This window comes from Typopeltis vanoorti, chromosome 10 (genome assembly GCF_054136105.1).
Source record: "Typopeltis vanoorti isolate ZY-2024b chromosome 10, IOZ_Tvanoo_1.0, whole genome shotgun sequence".
NCBI classification, from domain to species: Eukaryota; Metazoa; Arthropoda; class Arachnida; order Uropygi; family Thelyphonidae; genus Typopeltis; species Typopeltis vanoorti.
In genome coordinates this window covers 5,220,565-5,247,202 of record NC_143558.1, presented here as the reverse complement: position 1 = coordinate 5,247,202, position 26,638 = coordinate 5,220,565, and the positions used below count along the sequence as shown (strand labels likewise).

At 38.8% G+C, this 26,638-nt stretch overlaps 1 pseudogene; it reads left to right on the top strand.

Annotated features, from left to right (window-relative positions):
- Window positions 1-19,938: 19,938 nt before the first annotated feature.
- On the top strand, window positions 19,939-20,054 carry LOC150102143 (U4 spliceosomal RNA; annotated as a pseudogene).
- Window positions 20,055-26,638: the final 6,584 nt, after the last annotated feature.

Below are 26,638 nucleotides of genomic sequence, written 5' to 3'. Positions count from 1 at the left end.
GGTTTTCCATGGACTGGGTTGTCCCACACTCACGATTATCTGATCCAATGAGGCAGCCCCATTTGATGAGGTTTTGTTTGCAGTGTCCTGTTGTTCGAAGTCTGTTGAGGCTTTTCCAAGTATTCCAGTCCAAGTGGGTACGAGGCGGAAGATGTTCGGCTGTTGGTATATCAGTATTATTCTCCGGGTACAGTGTAAACCATTGTTGAAGTCTTGTCTCTGGAGGGTTTTTTGGTGGTTCAACAGTTGCTAGGAAGCTTTATTGGGATCTTAGTCTTTCGGGTAATGTGGTCTGGCCGAATAGTGCAAACTCATTTGTTTGCTTCTTTCGTCAGCTGAGAATGTAGATCTTCGAATTGAAGGGGATGCAATACCAGCCAAAGTATCCAGGTCTTTTAGTGGTGTTGGTCTCAGGCATCCTGTAATTAAGCAGCAGCTTTCATTCAGTGCTGAGTCAAGTTTTTCAGCATGTCATGGCTGGATCTGGACTATACCGGGTAGGCATATTCAGCAGAAGAATAGCAAAGGGCCAAGGCAGAAGATCTCAGTGTGCTAGGGTCTGCAGCCCCATTTGGAGGAGGTAAGTTTTCTTAGTATGATATTTCTTGCATTCACTTTCTATGTGTGTTTTATATGAAAGAGTGCGATCGAGAGTCACACCAAGGTAGATTGGGTTCCAGGAATGTTTTGAATGAGAGCCTTCCCAAGAAATCTATAGCTTCATATTGGCTTCCTTATTGTTAAGGTGGAAAAGGCCAGTCTGGGTTTTCAAGCGGTTTCCTTTTAATCGATTGCTGCAATAATATGTGATTAGACTATTTAAGACAAGTGATAGAGTAGTTTCAATGGACTTGAAATTTTTGATTGAGTAGCTATGGCAATAGGGCATCAGCATAGATAAAATTTCTAGTTCCTAGAAAGATGGGGAGATCATTAACGTAAATGTTGAAGAAAAGTAATAGTGAAAACACACTTCCCTGGGGGTGGCCAGTTTTTTGGAGGTGCCAGCGGCTCTTCCTATCCCCCACGTCTACAAAAAAGCGTGTTTTCCAAGAGTGATTGGACTATGAGGACAAGGAGGTAGTCTCTAGTGATTCTGTATATTTTATTTCTGAGTGTGAGATGGTTTATGGTATCATATGCTGCAGTTAGGTCTACAAAGACTACTCCTGTGGCTAGTTTTTGCTCATAACCATTTTCTATATATTGATTGAGGTTCAGAATTTGTGGTGTACAGGATTTGCTTGGTCTAAAACCAGCCTGCTAAGCAATAAGATGAGGTTCAATTAGGGGTTGTAGCCTATTCAAAATTAATCGTTCATAGAGTTTGAAGTATGTAATTTTTTGCTTCGGTTGGTGTTTTCCCTGGTTTCAGAAAGGCAACCACTTTAGCATGCCTCCAGATAGTTGGTATCCTTAGGATTCTGAATTTATCATGTGATTAATGAGATATCGGCGCATGTCGTGCATGATTATGCAAGGGAATTAACCTTATCTTTGATCATGGAATTTAATTTAATATCAGGAGTGTCAGAGTAGCATCCATAGTGGGGTTTACGGTATTAGGATTCCAAGAGATTCTCCAGAAATCATCCTCCATACCATTCCCAAGCCACCACTTTGTAGCTTCTACTTCCAAGAGCGTGAAAGGAAGGTAAGATGGTGCCATTGCTTAAAGGTGGATTCAAAACGAAGTTGAAAATTACGGGACTATCTAAGGAATGGTGGTTAAGGTCAGAATTCAAGAATGACTTAACCAGGATGTGATATTTTATACAGGACGGCATGACTTTGTTAAAGAGAGGTCTTGTGCTACCAATTTACTCCTTTTCTCTAATAGAATGAAGGTAGAGGTGAATGAATGCGATGTCTGCACTGTGATATTCTTCGACTTTGTCAAAGCATCTGAGAGGATACCACATAATAATCTGCTAAGTAAACTGGAGCGAATGGATACAAATTTGGTGAGATGGATAGCATGATGGTTGTCAGGTAGGCATCAAATAGTTATATATGGTGGAGCAGAATCAAAGATTAAGCAAGTGACCAGCAGTGTGTCCCAAGGCATTGTTCTAGGTATGTTACTATTTAATCTCTGCATTAATGATATTGAAAGTAATTTAAGAGTAATATTCAGTTTTTGTATGATGATGCTAAAGCTGGGGAGCAATAGTAAATAAAACAGATATAGAAATCCTTGAGGATGATTTCAATAAGCTGACATTGTGGATAAAGGATAATCGTTTTGCTTTGTTTTCAATGTGGCAAATGTAGCTTTATGTAATTTGGATGGAAAAGATCTCAATCTGTATACTATCTTGATGAGGTTTTGCTTCTGGAAAGTGATGAGGAAAGGGAGGTAATGGTTAACAGAGAACAGAAATTTGAAGGTGGCATTGGAAAAATTGGCAAAAAAAAAGTTGTTGCTCTATGTAATGCTTTGATACATTCACATCCTGGCTACTGTGCTCAAAGAATGGGACGAATTTAAGAATGTGACGTTTTTTTATTTGCCTAGCAGGCGAAAAACGTTTCTTCTCACCCAAGAAGGTGAGTCTGGCTAATAATGATACTACCGAGAAAGACCAACACCTATGCAACATAGTTGCGCCTTGTGTTTCCTTCTATGCCATTGAACCTGGGTAATTCGTATTGGCTTTCTCCATCTTTTTTGATCTGCTCAGTAGTTCGAAGCCCTTTCCCGTGTTCCTGGAACAGTTGCTGCACAGTCTGGCACGGACTCTATAAGACCTTCGAATAACGTTTTTCGAATTGCTTTCTGACACGCATTATCGTACGTGATCGTCGGCGATGGAGAAGTTCTTGGTAGCATCCATAGTAACGGTCTACGGTATTGGGATTCCAAGAGGTTCTCCCGAAATTTTTCCCCTACCATTCCCAAGAAACTTCTTTGTCAGCTTCTGCTGGACCATGACAGCGTGATTCCTTTCCTCCCTGTATTTTGCAAAACTCTAGCTTATGGTCTACTCGGTACAGCTAGAAAAGATTTATCCAAAAAATGGCAAATATTTTCCAGTCTTCTGATGTTGTTTCTTAGATGAAACATTCTCTGATAGTAGCTTGAAGAAACCACACTTCCTGTGAAGCAGGTCTTGATGTATTGTTTTTAATTACATTACTATAAAATACGATTCAAATAATGGCTCCAAAGGGATCGTTCCTGAATTTAAATAAATTAAATAAAATAAAAATCCTCTTTATTCAACGAAGAGTGTAGGGAAGTAATTAAGTTCTATCTTTTTAAAAACTGGGAGGGATCGGTGGGGAGAAGCCAATCTCTAGCCTTAGCCAATCATAGATAACTGGTACAAGACATTAATGATCTTAATGGACTGCCGCTAGCTCGTGGTCGCTAACCATAATAATATATGTTCATGAAATAGTTTTCGTTCCATTTCTTGCGTTGTGGAACTAAAAACCCACGTTTCCGAGATTAAACCCTACTTGTTTGTGCCAGAGATCAACTAAGTCGGGATATTCTCGAAGAAATCATAGAAAAGGGTCCTCTAGTCAGCATATCTTAGGTGGGAGATGAAGGTCATCGCCTGGTGTGAGACCAACTCCCCGCTTATCGGAGCCCTAAAGTAGCTTCAGGAAGTTCCATGTTAGGTCTCTAGAGCAGGGGTTCCAGACTATGCAAAAAGTTAAATGAAAAATACAAGAAAAAAATATAAAATTGCCATTTCACTATATTGTTTTCTTCCATCTTTTTGTGTGTTTCACTGAAATGGCTTTAAGTGTATTTCTTTTTATTTCAAAATTTATTAAAAGTAATGTTTACTACTAATTTCAGCTCCAAAGGCAGTAGTATCACCAGTTGAAAGATCAAATACATTAAGAATATACAGTTTGTGATATCACTTACCTGTCAAGAACAGATAAATCAGATAATTATTGATAATGAAATATTAAGTCTTCAAAAAAAACCATCAGCTTTCGTCTTCTCACGTTGTATAAATTCAGACACTACTGTTCTCCATAAATACAGGGTGGCCATAAAATAACTTCCCCTCTTTGGAGGCATCTGTAGCTAAAACCAATAAACGGAAGGAGACCAAATTTTATGTTGAGACTTTTGAAGGCATGGGGAGATGATTTCCGCGAAAAAAATTAAATTAGTACCAAAAGTCGCCGATAGAGGAAATTTTGGCGCTGGCAGAGCCGAAAACAAGCGGATAATTACATTAAAGGCAGATAAAATGGAATAATAACATTTCGACGGTGTAAGCGACAGCCGCATCGCTCATTCCAGCTGGATATGTGGCGCTGGATATGTGGATATTTATTTTTAGGGCATAATTAAGAGACAATTGTTTCCGTCGAAGTGATAGAGCCGGTTCATTTGTTTCAACATAGAGACTTTGAGTGAGTGAGGTGCGAAAGGCACCAGTAGCTATCGGTATACCCTGATGATGGATGGAATCCAACCATCGTAGGTTACTCTGTCTTGCCGTACCATAGACTTGGGACCCATAATCCAGCTTTGAACGTATAAGTGCACGATGAAGATGGAACAATGAAGCTCGATCAGCACCCCACTCAATAGAGGATAGAGTGCGAAGGAGGTTCAAAGTTCATTTGCACTTTTCTCTTAGTTGACGAATGTGTGCCAGAAATGTGAATTTTCTATCAAAGATGAGTCCCAAGAACTTTGTTTCTGTAGCTGCTGGAATAACATTAGGTCCCATTCTTAGTTCAGGATCTGGGTGATGAGTGCGTTTTCGGCAGAAGTGTACACAGACACTTTTTTCTGTTGAAAACCTAAACCCATTAAGAGCCCACAAAGAGACATGATCAATTGCTTGCTGAAGTCGTCTTTCAATTACCCTCATGTTATGTGAGTGACAGTAAATTATGAAAATCATCAATATATATAGAGCATTGTCCACAGTGGGAGGAAGCTGTTCAATGATTGAGTTAATCTTAATAGCAAAAATGGTTACACTTAAGACAGAGCTTTGGGGAACACCCTGTTCATGATGATATGATCGAGATAACGTATTGCCCAATCTGACTTGGAAAATTCGCATGGAAAGAAAGTTTTTAATAAATAAAGGAAGATGTCCTTTAAGACCCAGGTTACAGAGGTCTTTTAATATGCCATATCTCCAGGCTGTATCACAAGCTTTTTCCATGTAAAAAAAAACAGAGACAAAATGTTCTCGCTTCAGAAATGAATCTCTTATACAAGTTTCTGACCGAACTAAATGGTCTAAAGTTGATCGATGTCTAAGGAAACCACATTGTATATTGGAGAAAAGACTGTTGCTTTCTAAATACGAGAGAAGTCTGGCATTAACCATATTCTCTAATATCTTACAAAGACAGCTGCTCATCGCAATGGGTCGATAATTTGCTTGTGTTGAATCTTTTCCTGGTTTTGGGATAGCAATGACAATTGACTTATGCCAAGAATTTGGAAACTCTTCCTCTGCAAGTATTCTATTGTATAATAAGAGAAGAAGATCCATAGAAGATGATGGTAGATGTTTTATCATTCCATAATGGATGTTATCAGGTGCTACTGCACTAGGGTGAGATTGTAGGAGAGCTCTTTGTAGTCCTTGACAAATGGTGGATTATATGGCTGAAGAATGTTGGTAGAAAAATTAAGCCTTTGTTTCTCTTGCTGCTCTTTCAGTATAAAATTCTGGAGAATATGAAGCTGTTGCTGAGATTTTAGCAAAAGTCTCTCCCAAAGTATTTGTAATAGCTTTGGGATCAGCAGGAACACTTCCATTATAGTCTAAGGTGGACAAAGAATGTGTACTATACCTGCCTTTAGTTTTCCGGATTTTATCCCATACAATTTTTGGACTGGTCATTTGATTAATTGATATAGTAAACTGGATCCATGAATGTTTTTGACTCTGACGTCTTGCATAACGTGCTTTGGCTCAAGTACGCTTGAAAGTTATTAAATTTGATGTGGTGGGTATCGACGAAATGCTCCATGCTCTGTGTTGATATTTTTTGGCTGCCTGACATTCTGGGTTCCACCAAGGCTTTGGATAGACTGAAAATCGAGATGATGTTTTTGGGATGGAGGTTGTTACTGCCTGGACAATGTATTCTGTGATATATTTTACAGCTTCATTGATATGTGTTTGACTGATGGTATCAGCATTAAATTTTGCAAGATGAGAGAAAGTGTTCCAGTCAGCCTGGTCCATTTTCCATATAGGTATCCGGGTGGGTGAAAATGGTTCCTGTGAAGACATTGTACAAAGAACAGGAAACTGATCACTTCCATATATGTTCTCTTGAACGTCCCACATGAGCAGTGGAAGAATGGAAGGGGAACAGATTGTAAGATCAATTGCAGAATATGAGCGGGTAGGCATATGGAAGAAAGTATTGAGTTTATTATTTAGAAGGGAAAGGTTATTATTATCAAGAATTTTTTCAATGATTCGACCTCGTATATTAGTGCTGGCACTACCCCATAGAGTATTGTGACCGTTTAAGCCACCCATCAAAAGTATGCGTTCAAGCAGTTGCAAGATAAGGTTATCAAAATCAATTTCATTTAACTCAGCATTTGGTGGTAAATAAATTGAACATACTGTAATAAGAAATCCCACAGAGAAGCGAATCACTACTGCTTCCAGAGAAGTATTAAGTTGGACCTGATGGAAAGTAATATGACTGCCCACTAGGATAGCTACTCCTCCATGAGCAGGACCATCTCCAGTTCTATTCTTAAGTACAACAGTGAAATTCCTAAAGATACGGTCCTCATTGGGTCTTAAGTAGGTTTCCTGTAGACAAAAACAGAAAGGTTTGTGTTTCTGCAACAACGTCTTGATATCGTCAATATTCTGGCGGATCCACAACAGTTCCATTGTAAACATTTTCCTATTGTCTTGATTTTATTGACTTCTCTGGTTTTCGAGAGGTTGAAGGCTTACCTTTGTCAGATTTATATGCATCCATTGTTTTAGGGAAGTGTGGACGGCCAGTGTCCATCTCTTCCTCTGGTACAGTGTTCAAAACATCGAATGTGTTAGGGTCAGTTGGTAGGTTTAGTTTGCTTTCAGTGGGTGTCGAGGTATCCATTTTTTCTGTGCGAGTGTCTGGTGGTTTATCTTTGAGTGAAGTCTCCGCCATAATATTTTTTGACAGATGAGTTTTCATCGACTGGGACCATTTTTGAAGTTGTCTCTTGAGTAAGGCCATAGGTTTTGTGATTAATGCGCTCAACAGAGAAGCACTTGCGATCATAAAGTTCAGGTATGGTTAAATTATCAGATGGTGAAATAGACATACATGTTTGAGTTGCTGTTGGCACTTTTTTAATTGTTACTTTTTCAGCATAAGAGGATCGCAGAACAGGTGTAATGGTGGCCATCTTTCTTTTCGCATCCTGATATGTTATGTTTTGTTCTGTTTTAATTTTTTATATCTCTTTTTCATCTTTCCATTTCTGACATGCATGACAGTATGCTGGATGATCTTCCTGACAGTTGACACATTTTGCTTTTTTTTTTTTTTTTTCACAGCAAGATTTATTATTATTACTACCACATCGGGCACAGGTAGTAGCCATGACAGGCAGTTTGGGCATGTCCATATCTTTGACATTTAAAGCATCCCAGCGGATTAGGGATGTATATTCAAAGAGGACAGTTGAGATACCCTGCTTATACAGATGTCAGCAGCCTAGGTGTATCAAAAGTAAGGATGATGTTCTTGGTTGAGACCAGGCGACCATCCCTGCGTATCAAGGAATTACGGTAAGTCGAAGTACGGATTCCTCAACTTCCTGTTTCCTTAGGATAGTATCATTAGCATCACTATGAAAAAACCTTCGCAAAACGATCACTTAACAACTTCACAATAACTTCTTCCTTGGTCACTCTTGCGCCATCTCTATCTAGCAGAGTAATCTTCCCATAATCATTCTTTCTCTTGCTGCAAAACAGAAAAACTCCCTGAATTTTTTTTTAGCCTGTTTCGCTAGTCTCCTCTCATACTCTAATTTCGCCTTTTTTTTGTTATACTTGTCACTCTTCTTGCCCACGCTTTATATATTTCATACAACTGTTGACATCTTCGAAGTTTATATTTTCTCCATAACCCTCTTCTGCAATTACTGCTTAATTTCCCTATTCATCCATTTAACATCTATTTTGTTAATCCTTTTTGATTTAGGCACACAGTCTGTTATTGTCATCATCAAATACTTCTTAACTATGACCCAAGCCATATTAATTTCTTTCCCTTCAAGTTCTTTTCCCCATAGAACCCCATTAAGTTTTTTTCCGTAATCTCCTGCCCTATAGTTCCACATGTGCCCTTTCACTCTAGATGCCTCTGCATGCTTTCGCACCTCCTAGGTCGCGACTACATGATCATTGTCACCAACTGGTGGCAATGCTGATATATCGTTGACAATTACGTTATCCAACATTATTATTAAACCCAGTTCATTTTGCCCAAGGGTTCCTTCCATCACCAACTGTATGAGATAGTGACCCTTTAAGAATTCAAGAAAATCTTTTTCCTTCCTCCCACAAACTACTTCCAATTTTTATTCAAAAATTAAAATCTCCCATTATTAAAACATTTTTTTTACTAGCTAGACTTGCGTATACATTTCTTTCTCATCTCGTTCATTATTCCCACGTCTGTCACCAACTAAATATCTCTCTCTCTCTAGTAACACTGATTTCACACCAAACACTTTCAAAATCACTAATTTAACCCCCCCCCCACTTTCACAGACCTACATGGACACAACTCATTTGTTATCATTAGTAAGACACCCCTCCTTTTTCATAATTTCGAATTTTATAAATAAAATTAAGCAATATCGCTTTAAAATTATAAAAATATTAATAAATACCCATATCACAAATACAAGTTCTCATATACTCATTCTTCTCATTTACATAAAACATACGTATTGTAATCCCATACTTCATAGAACCGACCTTGGCAACGTGTCGAGAATAGTCAGTTTATGTTGAAGGGGAGAAAGATATACGGCGATATAGGAATTCGTCACCAATATGCGAAATCACGTGCTTTATACGTAAATTTTCCAACTGTTGTACAAGTAAAATAGTTACCACTTTAAGAACTAGAATTTTCACAAAAGAAAAGCTAATTTTCCGACGTATAATAATAAACACTCATCCCACTAAACGCATCGATTACCCTAATATCGGAATGGATTCTCCTTCTTTTGACATGCGCAGAACTGTCGAAGGGTCTCGCATCTGTGGGCGTACAGTATTTGGAATGTGTTTAAAATGTTTTTTTAATTTTCATTAATTTTTAATGTTTTCTTTTCAGACCCATAATTCAAGGCGAATATTAAAAGAGCGAATTTTTGTTACAACATCAAAAGGAACGGAGTGTTGTGAAATTAGAAAGCACTTTTCAAGGAGGTTTTATAGATCCGGAGCTACAGACGATGCGATTCGAGCACTGGTGCATAAGTTTAAAAAGAAATGGGTCTGCCATTGACGAAGAGAACGGGTTGCCCAAAAGTCTAGGTCTCCCGCTTCCCGATCGACCTGTTCGGAAAAGCACCTGTTGAGGTGTTCCTGGATAGTTCGAACGTAATGGCACGGTTCTCCATCTTGCTGAAACAACACCTTCCAGAACAATCAGGAAGAAGTTGTGGTTCGAGAAACTGCTGAAACATATCCAAGTACACAGTGACTGTTGCTTCTGCAATTTTGAGAAATATAACTCTGAAATAGGATTGTTATGATGTTATGCAGGCGTTTTTTGGTCTTTGAAGTTTTCTGCCTGGTCTCTGATGAGAACCCACAGTTCGATACTACCTTCAGGCCAGTTAAACCTAAAAGTAGTAAATACACGTGATGACTCATGGACAGAGGTCGTTTCTTTTAAGTAGTGCAGACGAAGGCAACTCCCATGACGAGAGCTGTATTCTCGTAAGTGCTCTAGTGCACTTTCACAAGTTTCTGTGCATTCGGCTATTAAATAAAGAGTTTAAGATCCTCTATTTTTATTAATTTATAACAGCCGAAATGAAGCCTTTTAGACTACTCTTATGAATGCCATTATGAAGAAGAAAAAAATCGGATATTGAAAAACGGGAGATACTGGAGTCCCGAAAGTATGTGTGTGGGACACCGGGACAATTTTTGTGAAAAAAAAAAAAAAAAACTGTTCAAATGGCGCCGCATCTTAGTCATAATATCTACATTTCCCCCTCTTCATTGATTTTTCTCTGTCTGCACAAATTCTACAACACATCAACTCTCTTTTTTTTTTTTTTTTTTCAAAATACGAAAATTAAATTATAAATATTCTCTTTGTTAAAAGAGATATTTATAATTTAATTTAATTTAATTTTCCTACACTTTACCCTCATCCGAGTAACGTGTAATACAGTTAAAATTGCAAGATTAAAATAACTGTGGTCACAATAAACGGAAAGCATAAAATGTACTTTTTCTTAGTTTTTATTATTATTATTATTATTATTATTATTATTATTATTATTATTATTATTATTATTATTATTATTATTTATCATAGTGGATCAGAACAGACGCAATTTACAGACAAAAATTACTGTTGCTTGCGGTGATGGGCGATAGATGGCGTTGATTGTAGTTGTGTGTAGTAGGAGAATTAAGTAGTAGTGAAGACGGTCAGATGTGTGTAACGTAGTGGAGTAGAATGCCTTCCGCGATGAGTCCTTGAACTCCTTAGAAGTGTCACGTAATAATAATAATAATAATAATAATAATAATAATGGATTCAACACCGTCAGACATGTTCACGAATAATTCTCATTTATTCGAGAGAGACGCTGTTAATGGAAAGGAGTGTCATATCTAATTCTTCACCAAATTGTTGCCAAACTTGCCCTTGACAGTAACTTTTGTACATTGGAAAATGAAATTATCTGCAATAATATGGGCATCCTTAGATCTTTTGCTGTTTAGTACCTAACTTCGGGTAATAACAGCACGTTTTCTGGGTTATAAAATGTCGCAGCGTAACGGGCTACATGGAAACACATATTGTATAGTATTCTCATAAACTCTCTGATCACAATTTCGAAACTATCCAAGTTTCTACATATATTCGGCTTTGAAATAATGTTGGATCTTTAATATCCATTTTTTCTATGTAATTTACGTTCCGAAATGAAGCCTTAGGGCTCTTTTTTTGATAATTCTAGGTTATATTGTACCACGGAGAGATTTAGTTTTTTCATTAAGTTTTCATTTTATCGTGCAGAAAACAAAATGGTATTGCGTATTACCCCAAGTTCCTCTGCTATGAGTTTACATAAATCAAAACTGTATAGCGTTCAATCTCACACCATACGGTGCGTGTAGTGACTAGTAAAGTTTGTCTGACACATGATTGAACAGAGCTATACATATCGGCAGGCTGGAGGCCATTTCCCGTCCACTAAGATGCTATCGCGCATGCTCATTATGTAATAACTTGAAACACAACTAAACATAAATTGTGTTGTAGCGTACAAAAGCATATGATGAAAATGTCCAGTAATAATTTTGCTTTTAAGTCTGCTGCTTTAGATAGATTAATATTCTTTGCTGAAAATAATCTAAGATGTTAGTTAATAGAATTATTAATATTGCATTATTAAACTGTGAATATCACTACACAAATAATTACATTACTGCTGATGAACAGAGATTTATATTTATGACGCTTTGGACACGCCAATCACAAAATGAAGAAAATATTGGTGTGTGTGTGTGTGTGTGTGTGTCACAGTTGACATCATGGCATTTTATCGATTCCCTCAAATACAGGAATTTTCTGCGTACATTTTATTTTTTTTATTCGTTTGCTTATGCAAGATTATAGTTTCACTTTCTTGTGACTCTTGTTTTTTACTCTAAAGCAGCTAAGGCTAATGAAGCCAGTATTCTTAGATTTGATAGTTGCGCGTGTTCATTGGCTGGTTTGTCTGTTTTGTGGATTTAAGAAAAAAAAACTACTTTCAGCGAGGAAATATCCGGCTACCGGTGTGTGTGTGTGTGTGTGTGACTGGCATTCATCTTAAAATCCTCATAACTGTTGCTTAAGTCCTCTACGGGATTCGAACCGGAGTTATTCCAACTAACGTAGTCAAAATTTTATTTTTGTGCTCCAGATTTATTTCAGATTAATTCGATAACTATAATATACCAGATAGGTAGGCATTCATTTTGTGTTTCAGTCGAATACAATTCCTGTTTAAGATTTCTATTAATTTAAATTAGCAGGAAGCCATTCTCACGCAAACCTTCAGGTTCAACGCCAAATCGAAATATTGTACATAGAGAAGCTAATATAGTATAAATTCTGTAGTTAAATAATTGAGGGGGGGGGAATCCGGTTAGAGATAATAGTTGATATTAGGAATCAATACATTAATGTGCAGGACAGCCTATTAAACAAATATAACTAAACATAATCTGTATAATGTAAATATATATTTGTATGGATTTAAACCACTCTACAACATGGAATTTTTAGCTGGAAGAAATCTATCCCACTACACTGAAACCTTGAGTTTCGACTCAAAGTAATTGAAATGTTGACTAAAAATAAATATACTGGTATTGTTTATATCATACAATAAATAACTCACCCATTTCCGTTATTTATACGTTGTGTGAATCATATAAAGAAACATTGCATAAACGCTACACTTAGCACTCGAAGTATTCAACGGCCTACCTTTAGTAAGAAAGAAAATCAACTCAAACCAATTCAAAAATTTAATAAGAGGATATTTATTATTCTAACAAACATCGGCAATTTGTGTTCAATTACTCTATAAATCAATCCGAGTAGGTGATTTGAATAAATTAAGGGTTCAAGGATTCTCTTTAAGTGTAAATGCTATCTATGTTTGTTCCAAAACCAAATTAATTTTGCGTTCTGCACATTTGTTGTTTTCAGCGCTTCTTTCCTGTTATGTTTGTGTGTAATCATGCACGTAGAGTGTCTGTAACTTTAGAATTTTTTTTTAACCTGGATGAGTTGTTGCTGTTATGGTTACAAATATGATTTTCCAAATTTCTCACAATGTGTATTTCTCGTATATGCAGGGGTATTTACGTTAATGTAGGATTATGACGTTCCTTACGAGAAATTCCAGTGTTAGGTTTCGGAGATATTTTTCGCGAGATTTCCTAGTAAAATATTACGCACTAAATTCAACTAAACCAAATATAAGTAAAATAAAAATTCATTAAATATAATTAAGGTTTAGATTTTTTAAAAGCAAATAATTATTTTATGTTTAATTCCAACAAAATAGCTTTTAATTTCATACACCTTGTAGTAATTACTATCAGTTAAAATTATTAATTAGCAAAAGAGTTAAATTGAAGCAGGGGATAGATTCATTCAATCCAATACCCTTGGAGGGTAATGGATGGCAATGCTGTAGCCAGTGAAGCTCTAACTGAGGCTCGGCTATTGCTGTTACCCTCCTGCCATGATCAGAGCTTTAATAGCTCAATAACACCTTATCCCTACACTGTCCTCTACAGATAACGGGGAATATGAAAAGCATTCTTGCTTCGCCCCTTTAAGCCAGTCCTTATAAGGACTTTAAGACCTTGGTAGTGAGGGGAGATGGGAAGATTCAATCCAATACCCTTGGAGGGTAATGGATGGCAATGCTGTAGCCAGTGAAGCTCTAACTGAGGCTCGGCTATTGCTGTTACCCTCCTGCCATGATCAGAGCTTTAATAGCTCAATAACACCTTATCCCTACACTGTCCTCTACAGATAACGGGGAAGATGAAAAGCATTCTTGCTTCGCCCCTTTAAGCCAGTCCTTATTATAAGGACTAATAATTGAAGCAGGGCGGTGATTAATATCTTTGGAGGGTAATAGATGGCGATGTTGTAGCCAATGAAGTTTAACTGAGGTTCGGCTGTTGCTGTTACCCTCTGGGGCGCTGAGATGCGAGAGTTTTGAGTTCGCTCTCTTAAGGTTTTTTGCCTTAAGGGACCAATTTGAGTCTCCGGGGAAAGTGTTCTCCGGCACGGCTCACTGAGGGGCTTTGTCGTTGAATGCTTTTGTTCGGAATTTGAGCGGTTCTGCTCGGTGGTGGCGTGTGGGTGGAAGGCCATCACTGAGTGGAGCCAACACTGAGATGGACGGTCTTTCGCCCACGATTGAGTGGCCTAGGGATCGTCCGAATTTTTAGAGACGGCTTTACCCTTAAATAAATATGCAATGTTGTAGTCAATGAAGTTCTAACCGAGGCTCGGCTATTGCTATTACCCTCCTGCCATGATCAGAGCTTTAATAGCTCAATAACATCTTATTCCTACAGTCCTCTACAGATAACGGGGAAGATGAAAAGCATTCTTGCTTCGCCCCTTTAAGCCAGTCCTTATAAGAACTATAAAGATTAAACTGCAGCAGGGTTTCAAGAGAGAGATCCGATTATGCGAGATTACATTCGTTTGATTGACGTGAATTTTGGAAATCCCACCTTGTTTGAAAATCGAATAAGAAACTCAAGGTTCGGAATCAAAGAGTTTCATGCCGAATATACTACCTCTAAACGTATCGCTTGGCACGAAACTCTTTGATTCCGAACCTTGAGTTCCGTTACTATTTCAATATTATAGTACTCTACTTACTTGCAAAGTACCTCTTATATATATAACTTAGGCTAGTTATATTAATGCAATCCAAGTTTGAATTAAAATGAGTAAAAAATTAAAATTTTAAAATATATTTGAATTTTTCTATAAAATATAAAATGTCAAAAATATTCATAAGATAATTTAAAATAATCGAAATATTTTTAAAATTTTGTAATTCTAATGAATTAATTAAATTCGCTTATTAAACAAATAGTTCGAAATAATTTCGTTTATTTAAATTGCGTGTTGTGTATGTATATATTAAAATGTTATCCTACCAATCAAAACGAGTTAATAAACATAAATTAACTAAAATAATTGTAGTTATGAAGTTCAAGAAAAATCAAGATTCTGATCTTCAATTGCCTATGGATACTCGGACGAATGCTCATCCCAACTTTCCCAGTAATATGAAAGCTAGTTTGCTTTCATATCAGATCAACATCTGGATCGCAACCTTCCCTCGGAAAGACAGAGCACTTGGTGACATTGACACTGACCAAATGCGGTGTGGTCTATCAAGCAATTAGCCTTAACGCATTTTGAATACGGGAGAAACATATCGTTTTCCTAGAACTCCCCCCCCCCACACACACACACGACACGCACACACACACACAGCCTGACAGGTCGACTTTTAATCTACCAACTTCATTGCGGTCAGTATTTTAAATTTTACCTCAGCTGTCAAATCTTGAAGAACACGGAAAAAAATAGAAGAGAGATGAACAGGATACTGCTGAGGGTTGTATATATACCACTGGGAGATGATGAGGTCCAAAAGAAGTTAAGTGATGAATTGAAGGAAATATCAGCGCCTAGTACAGATACAGATTCCCTCTGTGGCTGGGGTATCTCTTTCCCATGGACGGGTACTCCTGTCGAAATATGGGAAACCATGGGGTTCGTGTCGTTGCCTCCCTAGTTGAAGTAAAGTCTTTCTTGTGGAAGGATATATTTTTTCTGAATGTCTTCTGTCTAGAATGGGTATCGTTATCCTAGTTAGGTTGGATTAAGAGTGTAACGTCGTTAAATGCAACCTTTGCTATTTCTGTGCAACATCTCCTGAAGGAGTACGCATCATGTCTGTGCATATGTATTCATAAAGCCAAGCATACTTACTTGTAAGAGGAAATCAAAATTATCTAACCCCATAACTTACCTACAATATACACTACTAATATATACATTTACAATCTTTCGTCGGTGGATTGAAAAAAAAAGGAAAAAAAAACAGGAGAACGAATTAAATGATCAGCGCATTTCCTTTCAACTGTTGGAAAGTCTGATTGGTTAGATTAAGAACAATTTTTCCAAGTGATGAGCGTATTTGCTCTCCACTCAAAAGGCTGCAGGTTCCATTCCAGCCATGGGCATGGATATACGTTATTGTCCTTAGATGGGAGGTGACTACCCCACGGTAACGTATTAGTAAGTAAATATAGAGTACTAGACATCTGTTATTTTCATTTATTTTTTCAATGGATATCTTTATACTCCATATTTCTTTATTATAGTGATTACTGCTGTTTAACAAAATATGACAGGCTGTCTTCATGACAATAATTATGTCGTGTAAACTAAAATATTTAATACATCATAATCCACATTCCAAATCAGATCATTCGATACCTTTCTGAGCTTTTACTAATATGAGTCGCTTATACTTATATTAGACGTTCCAATTACATAATTCAAAATGGAAACCGGAATGCTACACGTATTCATCCGCAAATAAAGAGACTGTATTGTTTACTCTCACTAACCAGGGGCCAAAGATGAGTCCCAATCAGATCACCTGATGCTATTACCAAATCTGAATCTCTTGATCTTCAAATTTCCTCCACCATCCATTGTCCGACATTTGTTCGTCAAGAATCACGACAAACTGATTTATTTATGCATAACTTATTTACTTAAACAATTTATTCGTTTATTTATTGCTATCCAAACATGTACTAACGAAACCTAGTGATGTTTGTAGATTAATGTTAGTAAAATAACACCAGGAGGACTCTTTATGGATTTTTTACATTAAAACCTGAATATTATACATTGATTACGAACGTACAGTTTCTTTGGATTGTATTCATTTATTCAGAATTTAACAAATACACTTGGATTCTCTTTGAAATATTAAACTTAATCAATTACTGGGTGACAAAACCCTTAGTTTATTTTACATGTAAAGACGAAATCAGATTTAGACGAAATTAAATTAGATTAATTTGTCGCTAAGCTGTAATTAAAAATGTATCCGGAGATGTAAAAATCTTTCATGATTCATAAACTACGTAATCATTTGAATTAAATCCCGTTGATTCTACCCTATTGTAATTTATTTGAATGAGTCTAACTATTTGTTGCTTTTTTGTTAGATTTCTAAACCGAAACGTGTTTAAAAATGGCGTTCTCATTATTAAAGATTATGTCTTTACTAATTCCCAAATATATTAAAAAAAGACGTACAAAATGTTTTGCTCGCTGTATAGCCGAAAATACAAAAATGAAAGAGAAAATAAAAAATCATTTAAAAATATCTCGACTTCAGATTACATAACAATTTTACAAAACTTGATCACCAAACGTTATTCATTAAAACTGTGAATACTACAGACAAATCGGCCTTCAGAACGCACGCAATTTAAAGAAAAAATAATGTTGTTGCTGATGATGGGCGGAGATAGCGTTGATGGTAGTATTGCTGCAGTAGAGTACAGGGTGAGATTATTATTATTATTATTATCAACACCCGACCTCCATGGAGTCAGAGACTCATCATGGGAGGTACTCACTATTGCATGCAATGCTTATCCAACCTCGTCTCAAACGGATTCAATGTGTCCACATCCACAACACACTCAGGCAATGCATTCCATTCACCAACTACCCTCCATGCAAAGAACCTGCTTCTCACTCCTTTGCTATTTCTGCATGTTAGGGTTCTCCGCATCATTACCATTATTCGATGTGATGTCTTCACAACTTGTGCAATGTGGCCCCTGAATTTCAGGTCCTTGTCCACCATCACACCTAGATCTCTCATCTCCTCTACTTCTGTTAAAGTTTTCCCCACCAAGTGTACTTGGCATCCCCTCGTTGCTTACCAAATCTCAAACCCTTACACTTGACAACATTGAACTGACTGCCCTTTCATGCAATCTATTCAAGTCCTCTTGTAAGGCATTGACATCAGCCGGACTGTGCATTGCTGTCTCCCCAGTTTTGCATCATCTGCAAACAGCTGCATATCACTAGTTAAACCCATCCCAATATCATTAACATACAAACTGAACAACGACTCCAAAACTGACCGCCGTGGCACACTACTGGTAACCTTTCTCCTTCGAGATACTGCACCCCCATAAACAACTTTCTGATACCTGTCTCCTGACAGCCAGTCACTGATCCAACACAGAAATCTGTTATCCAATCACATCTGTTTCAATTTATTTAAGAGCTTGTCATGTGGAAGTCTATCAAAAGCCTTTGCAAAATCCAAGTACACCACTGTATATGCATCTCCTCTGTCCAAGGTATCTTGTTATAGTACATACCACTGTATATGCATCTCCTCTGTACCTTGTTATAGTACATAAGTTAGTGAAACACGATCCCCCTTAACAAACCCATGCTGATAACCACAGAGAATACTGCTGTTATCAACCCATTTCTGTATCCTGCTTCTCACCAACCTCTCCAGGACCTTCACCACAACTCCAGATATACAGACCGGTCTATAATTTGAAGCTGTTCATTTCAATTTATAGTGCCATAGTTAAAATCCACACGTAATAATTACCCTTCCTTTGGTCACTAATCCAAGTTGTTTATCCATTTCTTCATTACCACATTCCCAGGCCTATATCAACATCCAACTAAATATGTCTTCCTCTCAACCTCCACCTCACACCACACTTCCTCATAACCATTCCCACTATTTTCCCCTTTCATGTCTACCTTATGTGGACTTAATTCCCCTGCTATCATCAGCAGCACTCCCCCTCCTTCCCTGCCCTTTCTATCCTCACGAAAACATGCTGCACCCTTCCATTTCTATTACTTTTAGAATATCATCTCCATTCAACCATGTTTCGCTTATTCCAATGATTTGGGGGCGAATAAACTCAATCACTGAAACCATTTCATCCCCTTTATTTCTGGTACTTCTGGCATTTGTGAACAAACACAACAGTTCGATAACGAGCCAAGAGGCTATTTTTCCGGCGACATAAATTAAGTTTAATTTATTTTATAAATTAAGTTTAAACTTAATTTATAAAAAATAGCCTCTTGGCTCGTTATCGTAGTAATAATAATATATGAGTAAACCAGTTTGGCAATTCGTTAGCAGGGGTATATGTAAATTCGGTTCACTTAAACCTTGATATTCCAGGTCTACTTACTCACTCACTGACGAGACCTCAATAAGGGTCGAAACCGGTCTTGGTAGTGACCTGTCCTCATAATGTAAAACAGTAATACATCTCCTACGAGCTGCGTTTTACATTATGAGAAAATATTAAGGATAATGATGGAGCTTGCTCCACCTTTGCTCCGAGTTGCCCTGGTGTTGTACTACCCAAGTGATTACTTACGCTTGGAATCGCCGATAGTTCTTCGGCATGAAACTCTTGGATTTCGATCCGAGTTTCGTACCCGGCTGTAGAATAATACGGGATTTACTATCTCCCTTAAACACAACAGTTCATTTTGAGGTCTATAGCCAGTCCTAACCAAGCCATATGCTAGTCGTGATTTCCCTGCTAATGCCCAAAATTTCTCCCTCTTATTTCGTATGCTTCTTGAATTAGCGTACAAAAACTGCAGATTCCCTTTACTTCTTATACCAGCTTCCGAACTGATCTTCATTATACTAATTATATGAAGAGCCAAAGGCTTCAATTCGGCGACATGAACTTATTTAAGTAAAGGGATATTACATCCCATATTGTTTCTTAGCCGAATAAGAAACTCAAAGAGTTTCGAGCCGAATATAGAAACTATATAAAGTTCGGCGAGTCCAAGCGTAAGCAAATACCTGGACAGAGCAGCAACTGACCCTTGAAGGTAGTGCAAGCTGACGCAACTCATAGCAAAGGTGGAGCAAGATCCGATCACTATTCTTTGTATTTACCCATAATGTGAACTGAGCTCCTAGGAGCTGTATTATTGTTCAACATTATGAGAGAAGGTCACCACCCAGACCGGTTTCAACCTTTATTGAAACCAGTCTGGATAGTGAATCGTCTTATTTTTAGAGCCCGCTTCACCTATACATAAGGTTGAAACCGGTCTGGCAATGCTGTAGCCAATGAAGTTTAACTGAGGCTCGGCTATTGCTAATATGAGTACGCTGTCTTAAGGTTTTGGCCTTAAGGGAGCAATTTGAGTCTCCGGGGGGGAAGTGTTTTCCGGTACGGCCCGATGAGGGACTTCGTCGGTGAATGCTTTTCTTCGGAATATGAGCGGTTCTGCTAGGTGGTGGTGGTGGTGGGTAGAAAGCCATCACTGAGCGGAGCCAACGATGAGATGGACGGTCTTTCGCCCACAATTGAGTGGCCTACGGATCGTCCAATTTTTTTAGAGGCGGCTTTACTTATTCATAATGTTGAAACCGGTCTGAGTAGTGACCTTCCCTCATAATTTAGAAGAGTAATACAGCTCCTATGAGCTCAGTGCACTTTATGGGTAAATACTAAGAATGGTGATTGGAGCTTGCTCCACCCTTGCTATGAGCTGCCTCAGCTTGCACTACCTAAGGGATCAGTTGCTGCACTATCCAGGTATTTGCTTACGCTTGGAATCGCCGAACTTTATATAGTTTCTATATTCGGCATGAAACTCATTGAGTTTCTTATTCGGCTAAGAAACAATATGGGATGTAATATCCCTTAACTTAAATAAGTTCATTCTACTAATTTCAGTATTCACAATAGTCCCATGCCGATTTTGATAAACTCTATTTTGAAAATTATTCCATGAAAAAGGAGGATCAACAAACACACATTCACTGCATAAGAGTCTCTGTCTCACACTCAACCTCTTCAAATTTAGTTTCTCTGCCCAATTATTTATTAATAGCATTCCTGCCATACTGTTAGATCATTTGTTTATTTTCCTCAAAATAAAAACAAGAATGCTAATTTTGTGTGCATATATTTATTATATATTGTAATACAGGAAAAAATCTATACATTTTTTCAGGATTTGAGATCCACTAATTTGAATTCGCATGAATACCAAAGAACAATTATTATCGATGCGTTTTTTTTTTTGAAATTTATAATATTCAGGTATTTATTTATTTATTTATTTTCGTATATGAAGCGAAATTGACATTTTCTCTTTGTTAGGCATAAATGCTTTGAACAATTAACGATTTTTTTGGTAACCCAAGTCCACATTTCACAAACTTTGTGACGTCACAATTAAATTGGCAATATACACACGATGAAACCTCTAATTCTTTGCTTTTTGAGTGAAGGCCTGCTTGACGTCAGTCTTGTTCTTCTAGCTCTCAATAAAAAGTAAAGAATAAAGTGTGTAAGTACATCGCTAATTCCAATATATTACTATACTATATTAGCTTATTGATAAAATCTAATAAATACAAAATAATTTCTTTTCTTTTCTTTTTTTTTAACATGCTAGAGAGAGAAAGAGAGAGAGAGAGAGAGAGAGAGAGAGAGAGAGAGAGAGAGAGAGAGAGAGACACCATGAAAGAATGAATCATTAATTGGTTATGAAAATATTGAGGAGTTAAAAAACTATTTAACTCCTACCTTCGCTTTTATAAATGATGAATGGTTAGCATGGATGGTTGGTATGGATGGATAGCATAGCTGTGTCATCTGAGAGGTAGCAGATTGACGTGTATCAGACAGGTCAATAATTTTGTTAAGAAATCGCTTCAAAATGGGGTTGATGGGTGATAGCGTAGCTACAGGTCCGAACTTGCTAACTGAATTTCTTTTTCCTAATGTGTGTATATATATATAGACATTGTGTGTGTGTGTGTGTGTGTGTGTGTGTGTGTGTGTGTGTGTGTGTGTGTGTGTGTGTGTGTGTGTGTGTGTGTGTGTGTGTGTGTGTGTGTGTGTGTGTGTACACACACATATATATATATATATATATTATTGTGATCAATAACATGTTGGGTATATCTCCAGTTTCAAATATTTTATTCAATAATTTGAGTATGATTGCTTGTAGGTTAGACGTGTGTTGTTTAATATCTTTGGGTCTAATAAAAAATAATACGTAGTACTGTAAAACAGGGAGTTAACGACCTTTCCCTTGATTGATAAACTTAGATCTGATCTAATATAGCTTGGCGGTACTTATCTACTTATGTCGGTAGATATTGTTCACGGAGCTGGTTCGCGTGATGGCTTTGTCTATAGAGCTGAGCTACAGAGTCTCCTCCTTGCAGTTATTATTTATTATTCTGTTAGGGAACATTGTTGTATAAAACATCAGTGAGAGGTTCTACATATATATGAATCCTAAGGGATTATTTTACTCATGAATTTATCATACACTGAACTGATTAGTGAGGTTTGGTATTATGGCCAATATCAACTACAACATTTTGTAGTTGATATTGCTAAAAAATACGAAATAAGTAGCTTCATCACTACAGCTATCATTCTTTTAGCAGATGCGGTTTTGTACTGAAATATTGTTCTGCCGTATATTTGTAATTTATAAATATAAATTAATAATTCATACTTCATATGTATTATTTCAATTTATAATTCATATTTATTATTTATAAGTTCCAGGGCGGCTTGTGCATATGCACTGGGAACTGCAGCACCCCCAATTTTTGTCGATACATAAATATATTTATCAATTTATTTATATTTGCTTGTAATATTTAATTTTATCATCAATAATCCTATACAATAATAAATTTAGTTTAATCCTTTATCCAAATGTAAGCAAACAAAGTTTGTGCCTGAAGTATCTTCAGGACTGCGGCAACTCGTAGTAAAGGTGGATTAAGCTCTCATCACTCCTTGACTCAGTATCTCCCATTGTGGGGGGGGGGGGGGGTGGGGGGGGGGGGGGGTGGGGGGGGGGGGGGGTGGGGGGGGGGGGGGGTGGGGGGGGGGGGGGGTGGGGGGGGGGGGGGGTGGGGGGGGGGGGGGGTGGGGGGGGGGGGGGGTGGGGGGGGGGGGGGGTGGGGGGGGGGGGGGGTGGGGGGGGGGGGGGGTGGGGGGGGGGGGGGGTGGGGGGGGGGGGGGGTGGGGGGGGGGGGGGGTGGGGGGGGGGGGGGGTGGGGGGGGGGGGGGGTGGGGGGGGGGGGGGGTGGGGGGGGGGGGGGGTGGGGGGGGGGGGGGGTGGGGGGGGGGGGGGGTGGGGGGGGGGGGGGGTGGGGGGGGGGGGGGGTGGGGGGGGGGGGGGGTGGGGGGGGGGGGGGGTGGGGGGGGGGGGGGGTGGGGGGGGGGGGGGGTGGGGGGGGGGGGGGGTGGGGGGGGGGGGGGGTGGGGGGGGGGGGGGGTGGGGGGGGGGGGGGGTGGGGGGGGGGGGGGGTGGTTCAGTTAATTAAAAATAATTATTTTAACCTTTTAGCGTACTTAAACTCATGGGACAATCTTTTCTTTTACATTTACAAGGTCTTTTCTTAGAATGTTTAGTTCTTTACAAGAAATATCCAACCACTTATATTGACGTCTCATCGGCTGCGAATACCCTTTGCCCGATGATATTTCTTCCCTCTTAGGATGTCCTTAACTAGTTTCAAAAATTCTTTACGCCTCGTGTTAGTAAGAGAATAAAAGAATTTTTCCACAACGTCTATTCTCCAGTTATCATTTACTTGAGGTTTCCTATCTTTAGTCTTAATGATCTTTGGCTGCTTAGTCCGCAAACCTTGGTTCCATGTAAAGAGCGAAGAACATTTCAACGATGAAGTTATTAGTAGAAAGAAACCATTTGTTTCTTCAGATACGTAGTGCATACAGATAACAGATGGGAGCTTCAGAAGCATATAAACTCATGTAAAATCATCTTAAAAATGGCTTTCATTTTTCTCCTTTTCATGATAATCTATTTGAGTTTTGGTCTCCTACATATGCTTCGTGGGATCAGAAGTAATGACTGAGGCTCGGCAGCCATCCAGTTCGTGGTTCCGGAGAGATCAGTTGGTTTATGATCTCTCCGGTTCAACCAGAAATCCATACTCGGCACACAGAAACAATGTAAAAGGTAAGTAAAGTTGATTGGAAGAAATAGTCTTCAAATGCCATTGAAAAGTCAGTGTGCCAAAAGACATCGTCCTGTGTACATCGGGTGCTGTGCAACTGATGCTATTCTGACCACCTGCGTTACCACATCTGCGATTTAATCACGGACAGCAAGTTAGAACAAAGAGCAAACGTTGAATTCTGCATGAAACTGGGCAAATCTGCCACAGAGACGTTTGACATGATTCGGCAAGTTTACGGCGATGCTGCAATGAGTCGGTCGAGGTGTTTTGAGTGGTACACGTGCTTCAAGAGCGGAAGAACATCACTGGAAGACGATGAGAGATCAGTAGGACCTTCAACGAGCTCAACCCCCAAAATGTCGAAACCATTCGGCAACTTGTGCATGAGGATCGTCGGAGAACACTCCACAACATTGCTGCCATTGGCGGTATGTCATACGGAACAGTCCAGGCAACCTTACTTGTGATTTGAACATGCGCCGTGTTGCTGCCAAGTTCGTCCCCAGGCTGCTGACCCAGGAGCAGAAGGAACACCGCGTCGAAGTCTGTCAAGAACTTCGTCAGCGTGCCATGGATGACTCATCCTTCATGTTGAGGATCATTACCGGTGACGAAACTTGGGTGTACGGGTACGACTCTGAGACGAAGCAACAGTCTTCACAGTGGAAGAGCTCATCATCTCCACGACCGAAAAAGGCGAGACAGATCCGCAGCTCGACCAAGTGCATGCTCATCGTCTTTTTCGATATTCGCGGCATTGTGCATCGAAAATTCGTCCTCATGGACCAGATCGTCAATAGCGAGTTCTACTGCCAGGTTTTAAGGCGTCTGAGGGAGGACATTCGGCGAAAGCGACCGGATCTGTGGCGCGCGAAAAACTGGATGCTCCACGACGACAATGCACCCTGTCACCGAGCTCTCCTCACACGCTAGTTTCTCTCCAGAAACAACATGATCTCACTTCTGCATCCACCCTATTCGCCAAATTTGGCTTCTGTAGACTTCGTCCTCTTCCCGAAGATGAAGATCCAGTTCAAAGTTCACCGTTTTGACACCACTGCGGAGATCCAGCGCGAATCGCAGAATGTGCTTGACATGCTTCGAAAAGAAAACTTCCAGGACACATTCCAGAAGTGGCAAGAACGCTGGGAGCGCTGTGTTGATATGCAAAGAGACTATTTTGAAGGTGATAGTGTGTAAACGTATATAAATAAAGTAATTTCTCGTAAACAGAGCTAGTCTCGAAACATTTAGATACTACCTCGTATGTGTGTGTGTGTGTGTGTGTGTGTGTGTGTGTGTATATATATATATATGATGAAGTAAGTAAGTTACAACTTAAAGACATCCACAAAGGCGTGAATGGAAGTTGAATCGTACTGTGTGAGTCGGACTGAGAAGATCATTGATTTAATTTAATAATTTTTTTTAAAATTTATTACATTAAATTAATTTTAGATTAAATTAATATTTAAAGGCTAATCAATTTCGAAGCAGAATTATGAATTACCAGTCAGTCAGATATCTTCAAGTTAATGTTTACTCTTGAAAAGAGCAAGCATCGTCTTAGTCTTTCGCTGGATCAGTGGACCCGATTTCGAAATGAAAGATTATTATTATTATCATGTGACACCTCCAGGGAGTCCAAGACTCATCGAGGGAGAGTGGGCCAACAGCATCGAATGATTGATCTCCTTCCAACTACTAATCACGCTCAGACTTGCTTAACTTTTTGCGTGAGCCATTAGTAGCAGAGGCTGTACCAATCGACCAACCTTTACGTTTCAGTATTATTGTTCATTCAAATTGCGATAATGCAAAACTCTATCATTTAGCATTAGTTCGTATTAGTGTAAAATTGATTTCTATTGATATTAGAGTATTGTGTATTGTGAACTTACAAAATTGATAAATAGGGAATCATTAAAAAAAAACAGAAAAAAAACGACGTTTTATATGTGAAAATAAAGCCGCATTAATCATGCGACTAATAGAGCGGTTGTTCGTACACTTTCGAAAAATATCCTCTCTCGTTTTCACAAAGATGTCCAGTTTCGACGCTTTCATTTTTCAATCCGGATTAGCAAGCACAATTTCTCCAAGCTTTTCTAAATCAACTAAAACGTGTAAGTGCTCTTCAACATTCCTTTATCGTTTCAAATTCATTTCAATTACAAAATCTCCTCGTTCATTCCTCCTCCTGCTGCTGTCTTTTGGAACACTGTCCAAAAGCTATTTTCTAAAGAGGACAATGGACGTAGCTCACACATCTTGAAATCTAATGGGAATAAGTTTCGGAATACGCAAGCTCCACGTTACCCGAACCAACATTCAGCGTCATCTTCGGCAGAGCAAAAAGTGCAACGGTTAAAGCGGGACGTGGAAGCTTGGAAAGCAGTGTTATGGAGCCATCTACAAATCACACTTACACCCTCTACTGATGGACGTGAGGGAGTGTGTCGGATTCCCGGTGAGCGTTTCCTACCAGAGTGCGTAACCCCAACTATGAAATTCAGAGGTGCGGCATGATGGTATGGTTCTTTTCCCTCGGACCTCTGTTTGTGGTGCCACAAACATCGAACTCAGAGAGTTATCTGAACATTCTGGACAATGCAATACTTTGTTGCGGGTTTTCCGGAACTGACCATTGTCTCTCTCATTTCAACAAGATAGTGCACCGTGTCATAAGGTTTGTGGACATGAACGCCACCGCACTTGACTGGCCTCCACAGACACTTGATCTCAACCCTACTGAGTATCTAGCATTACAAA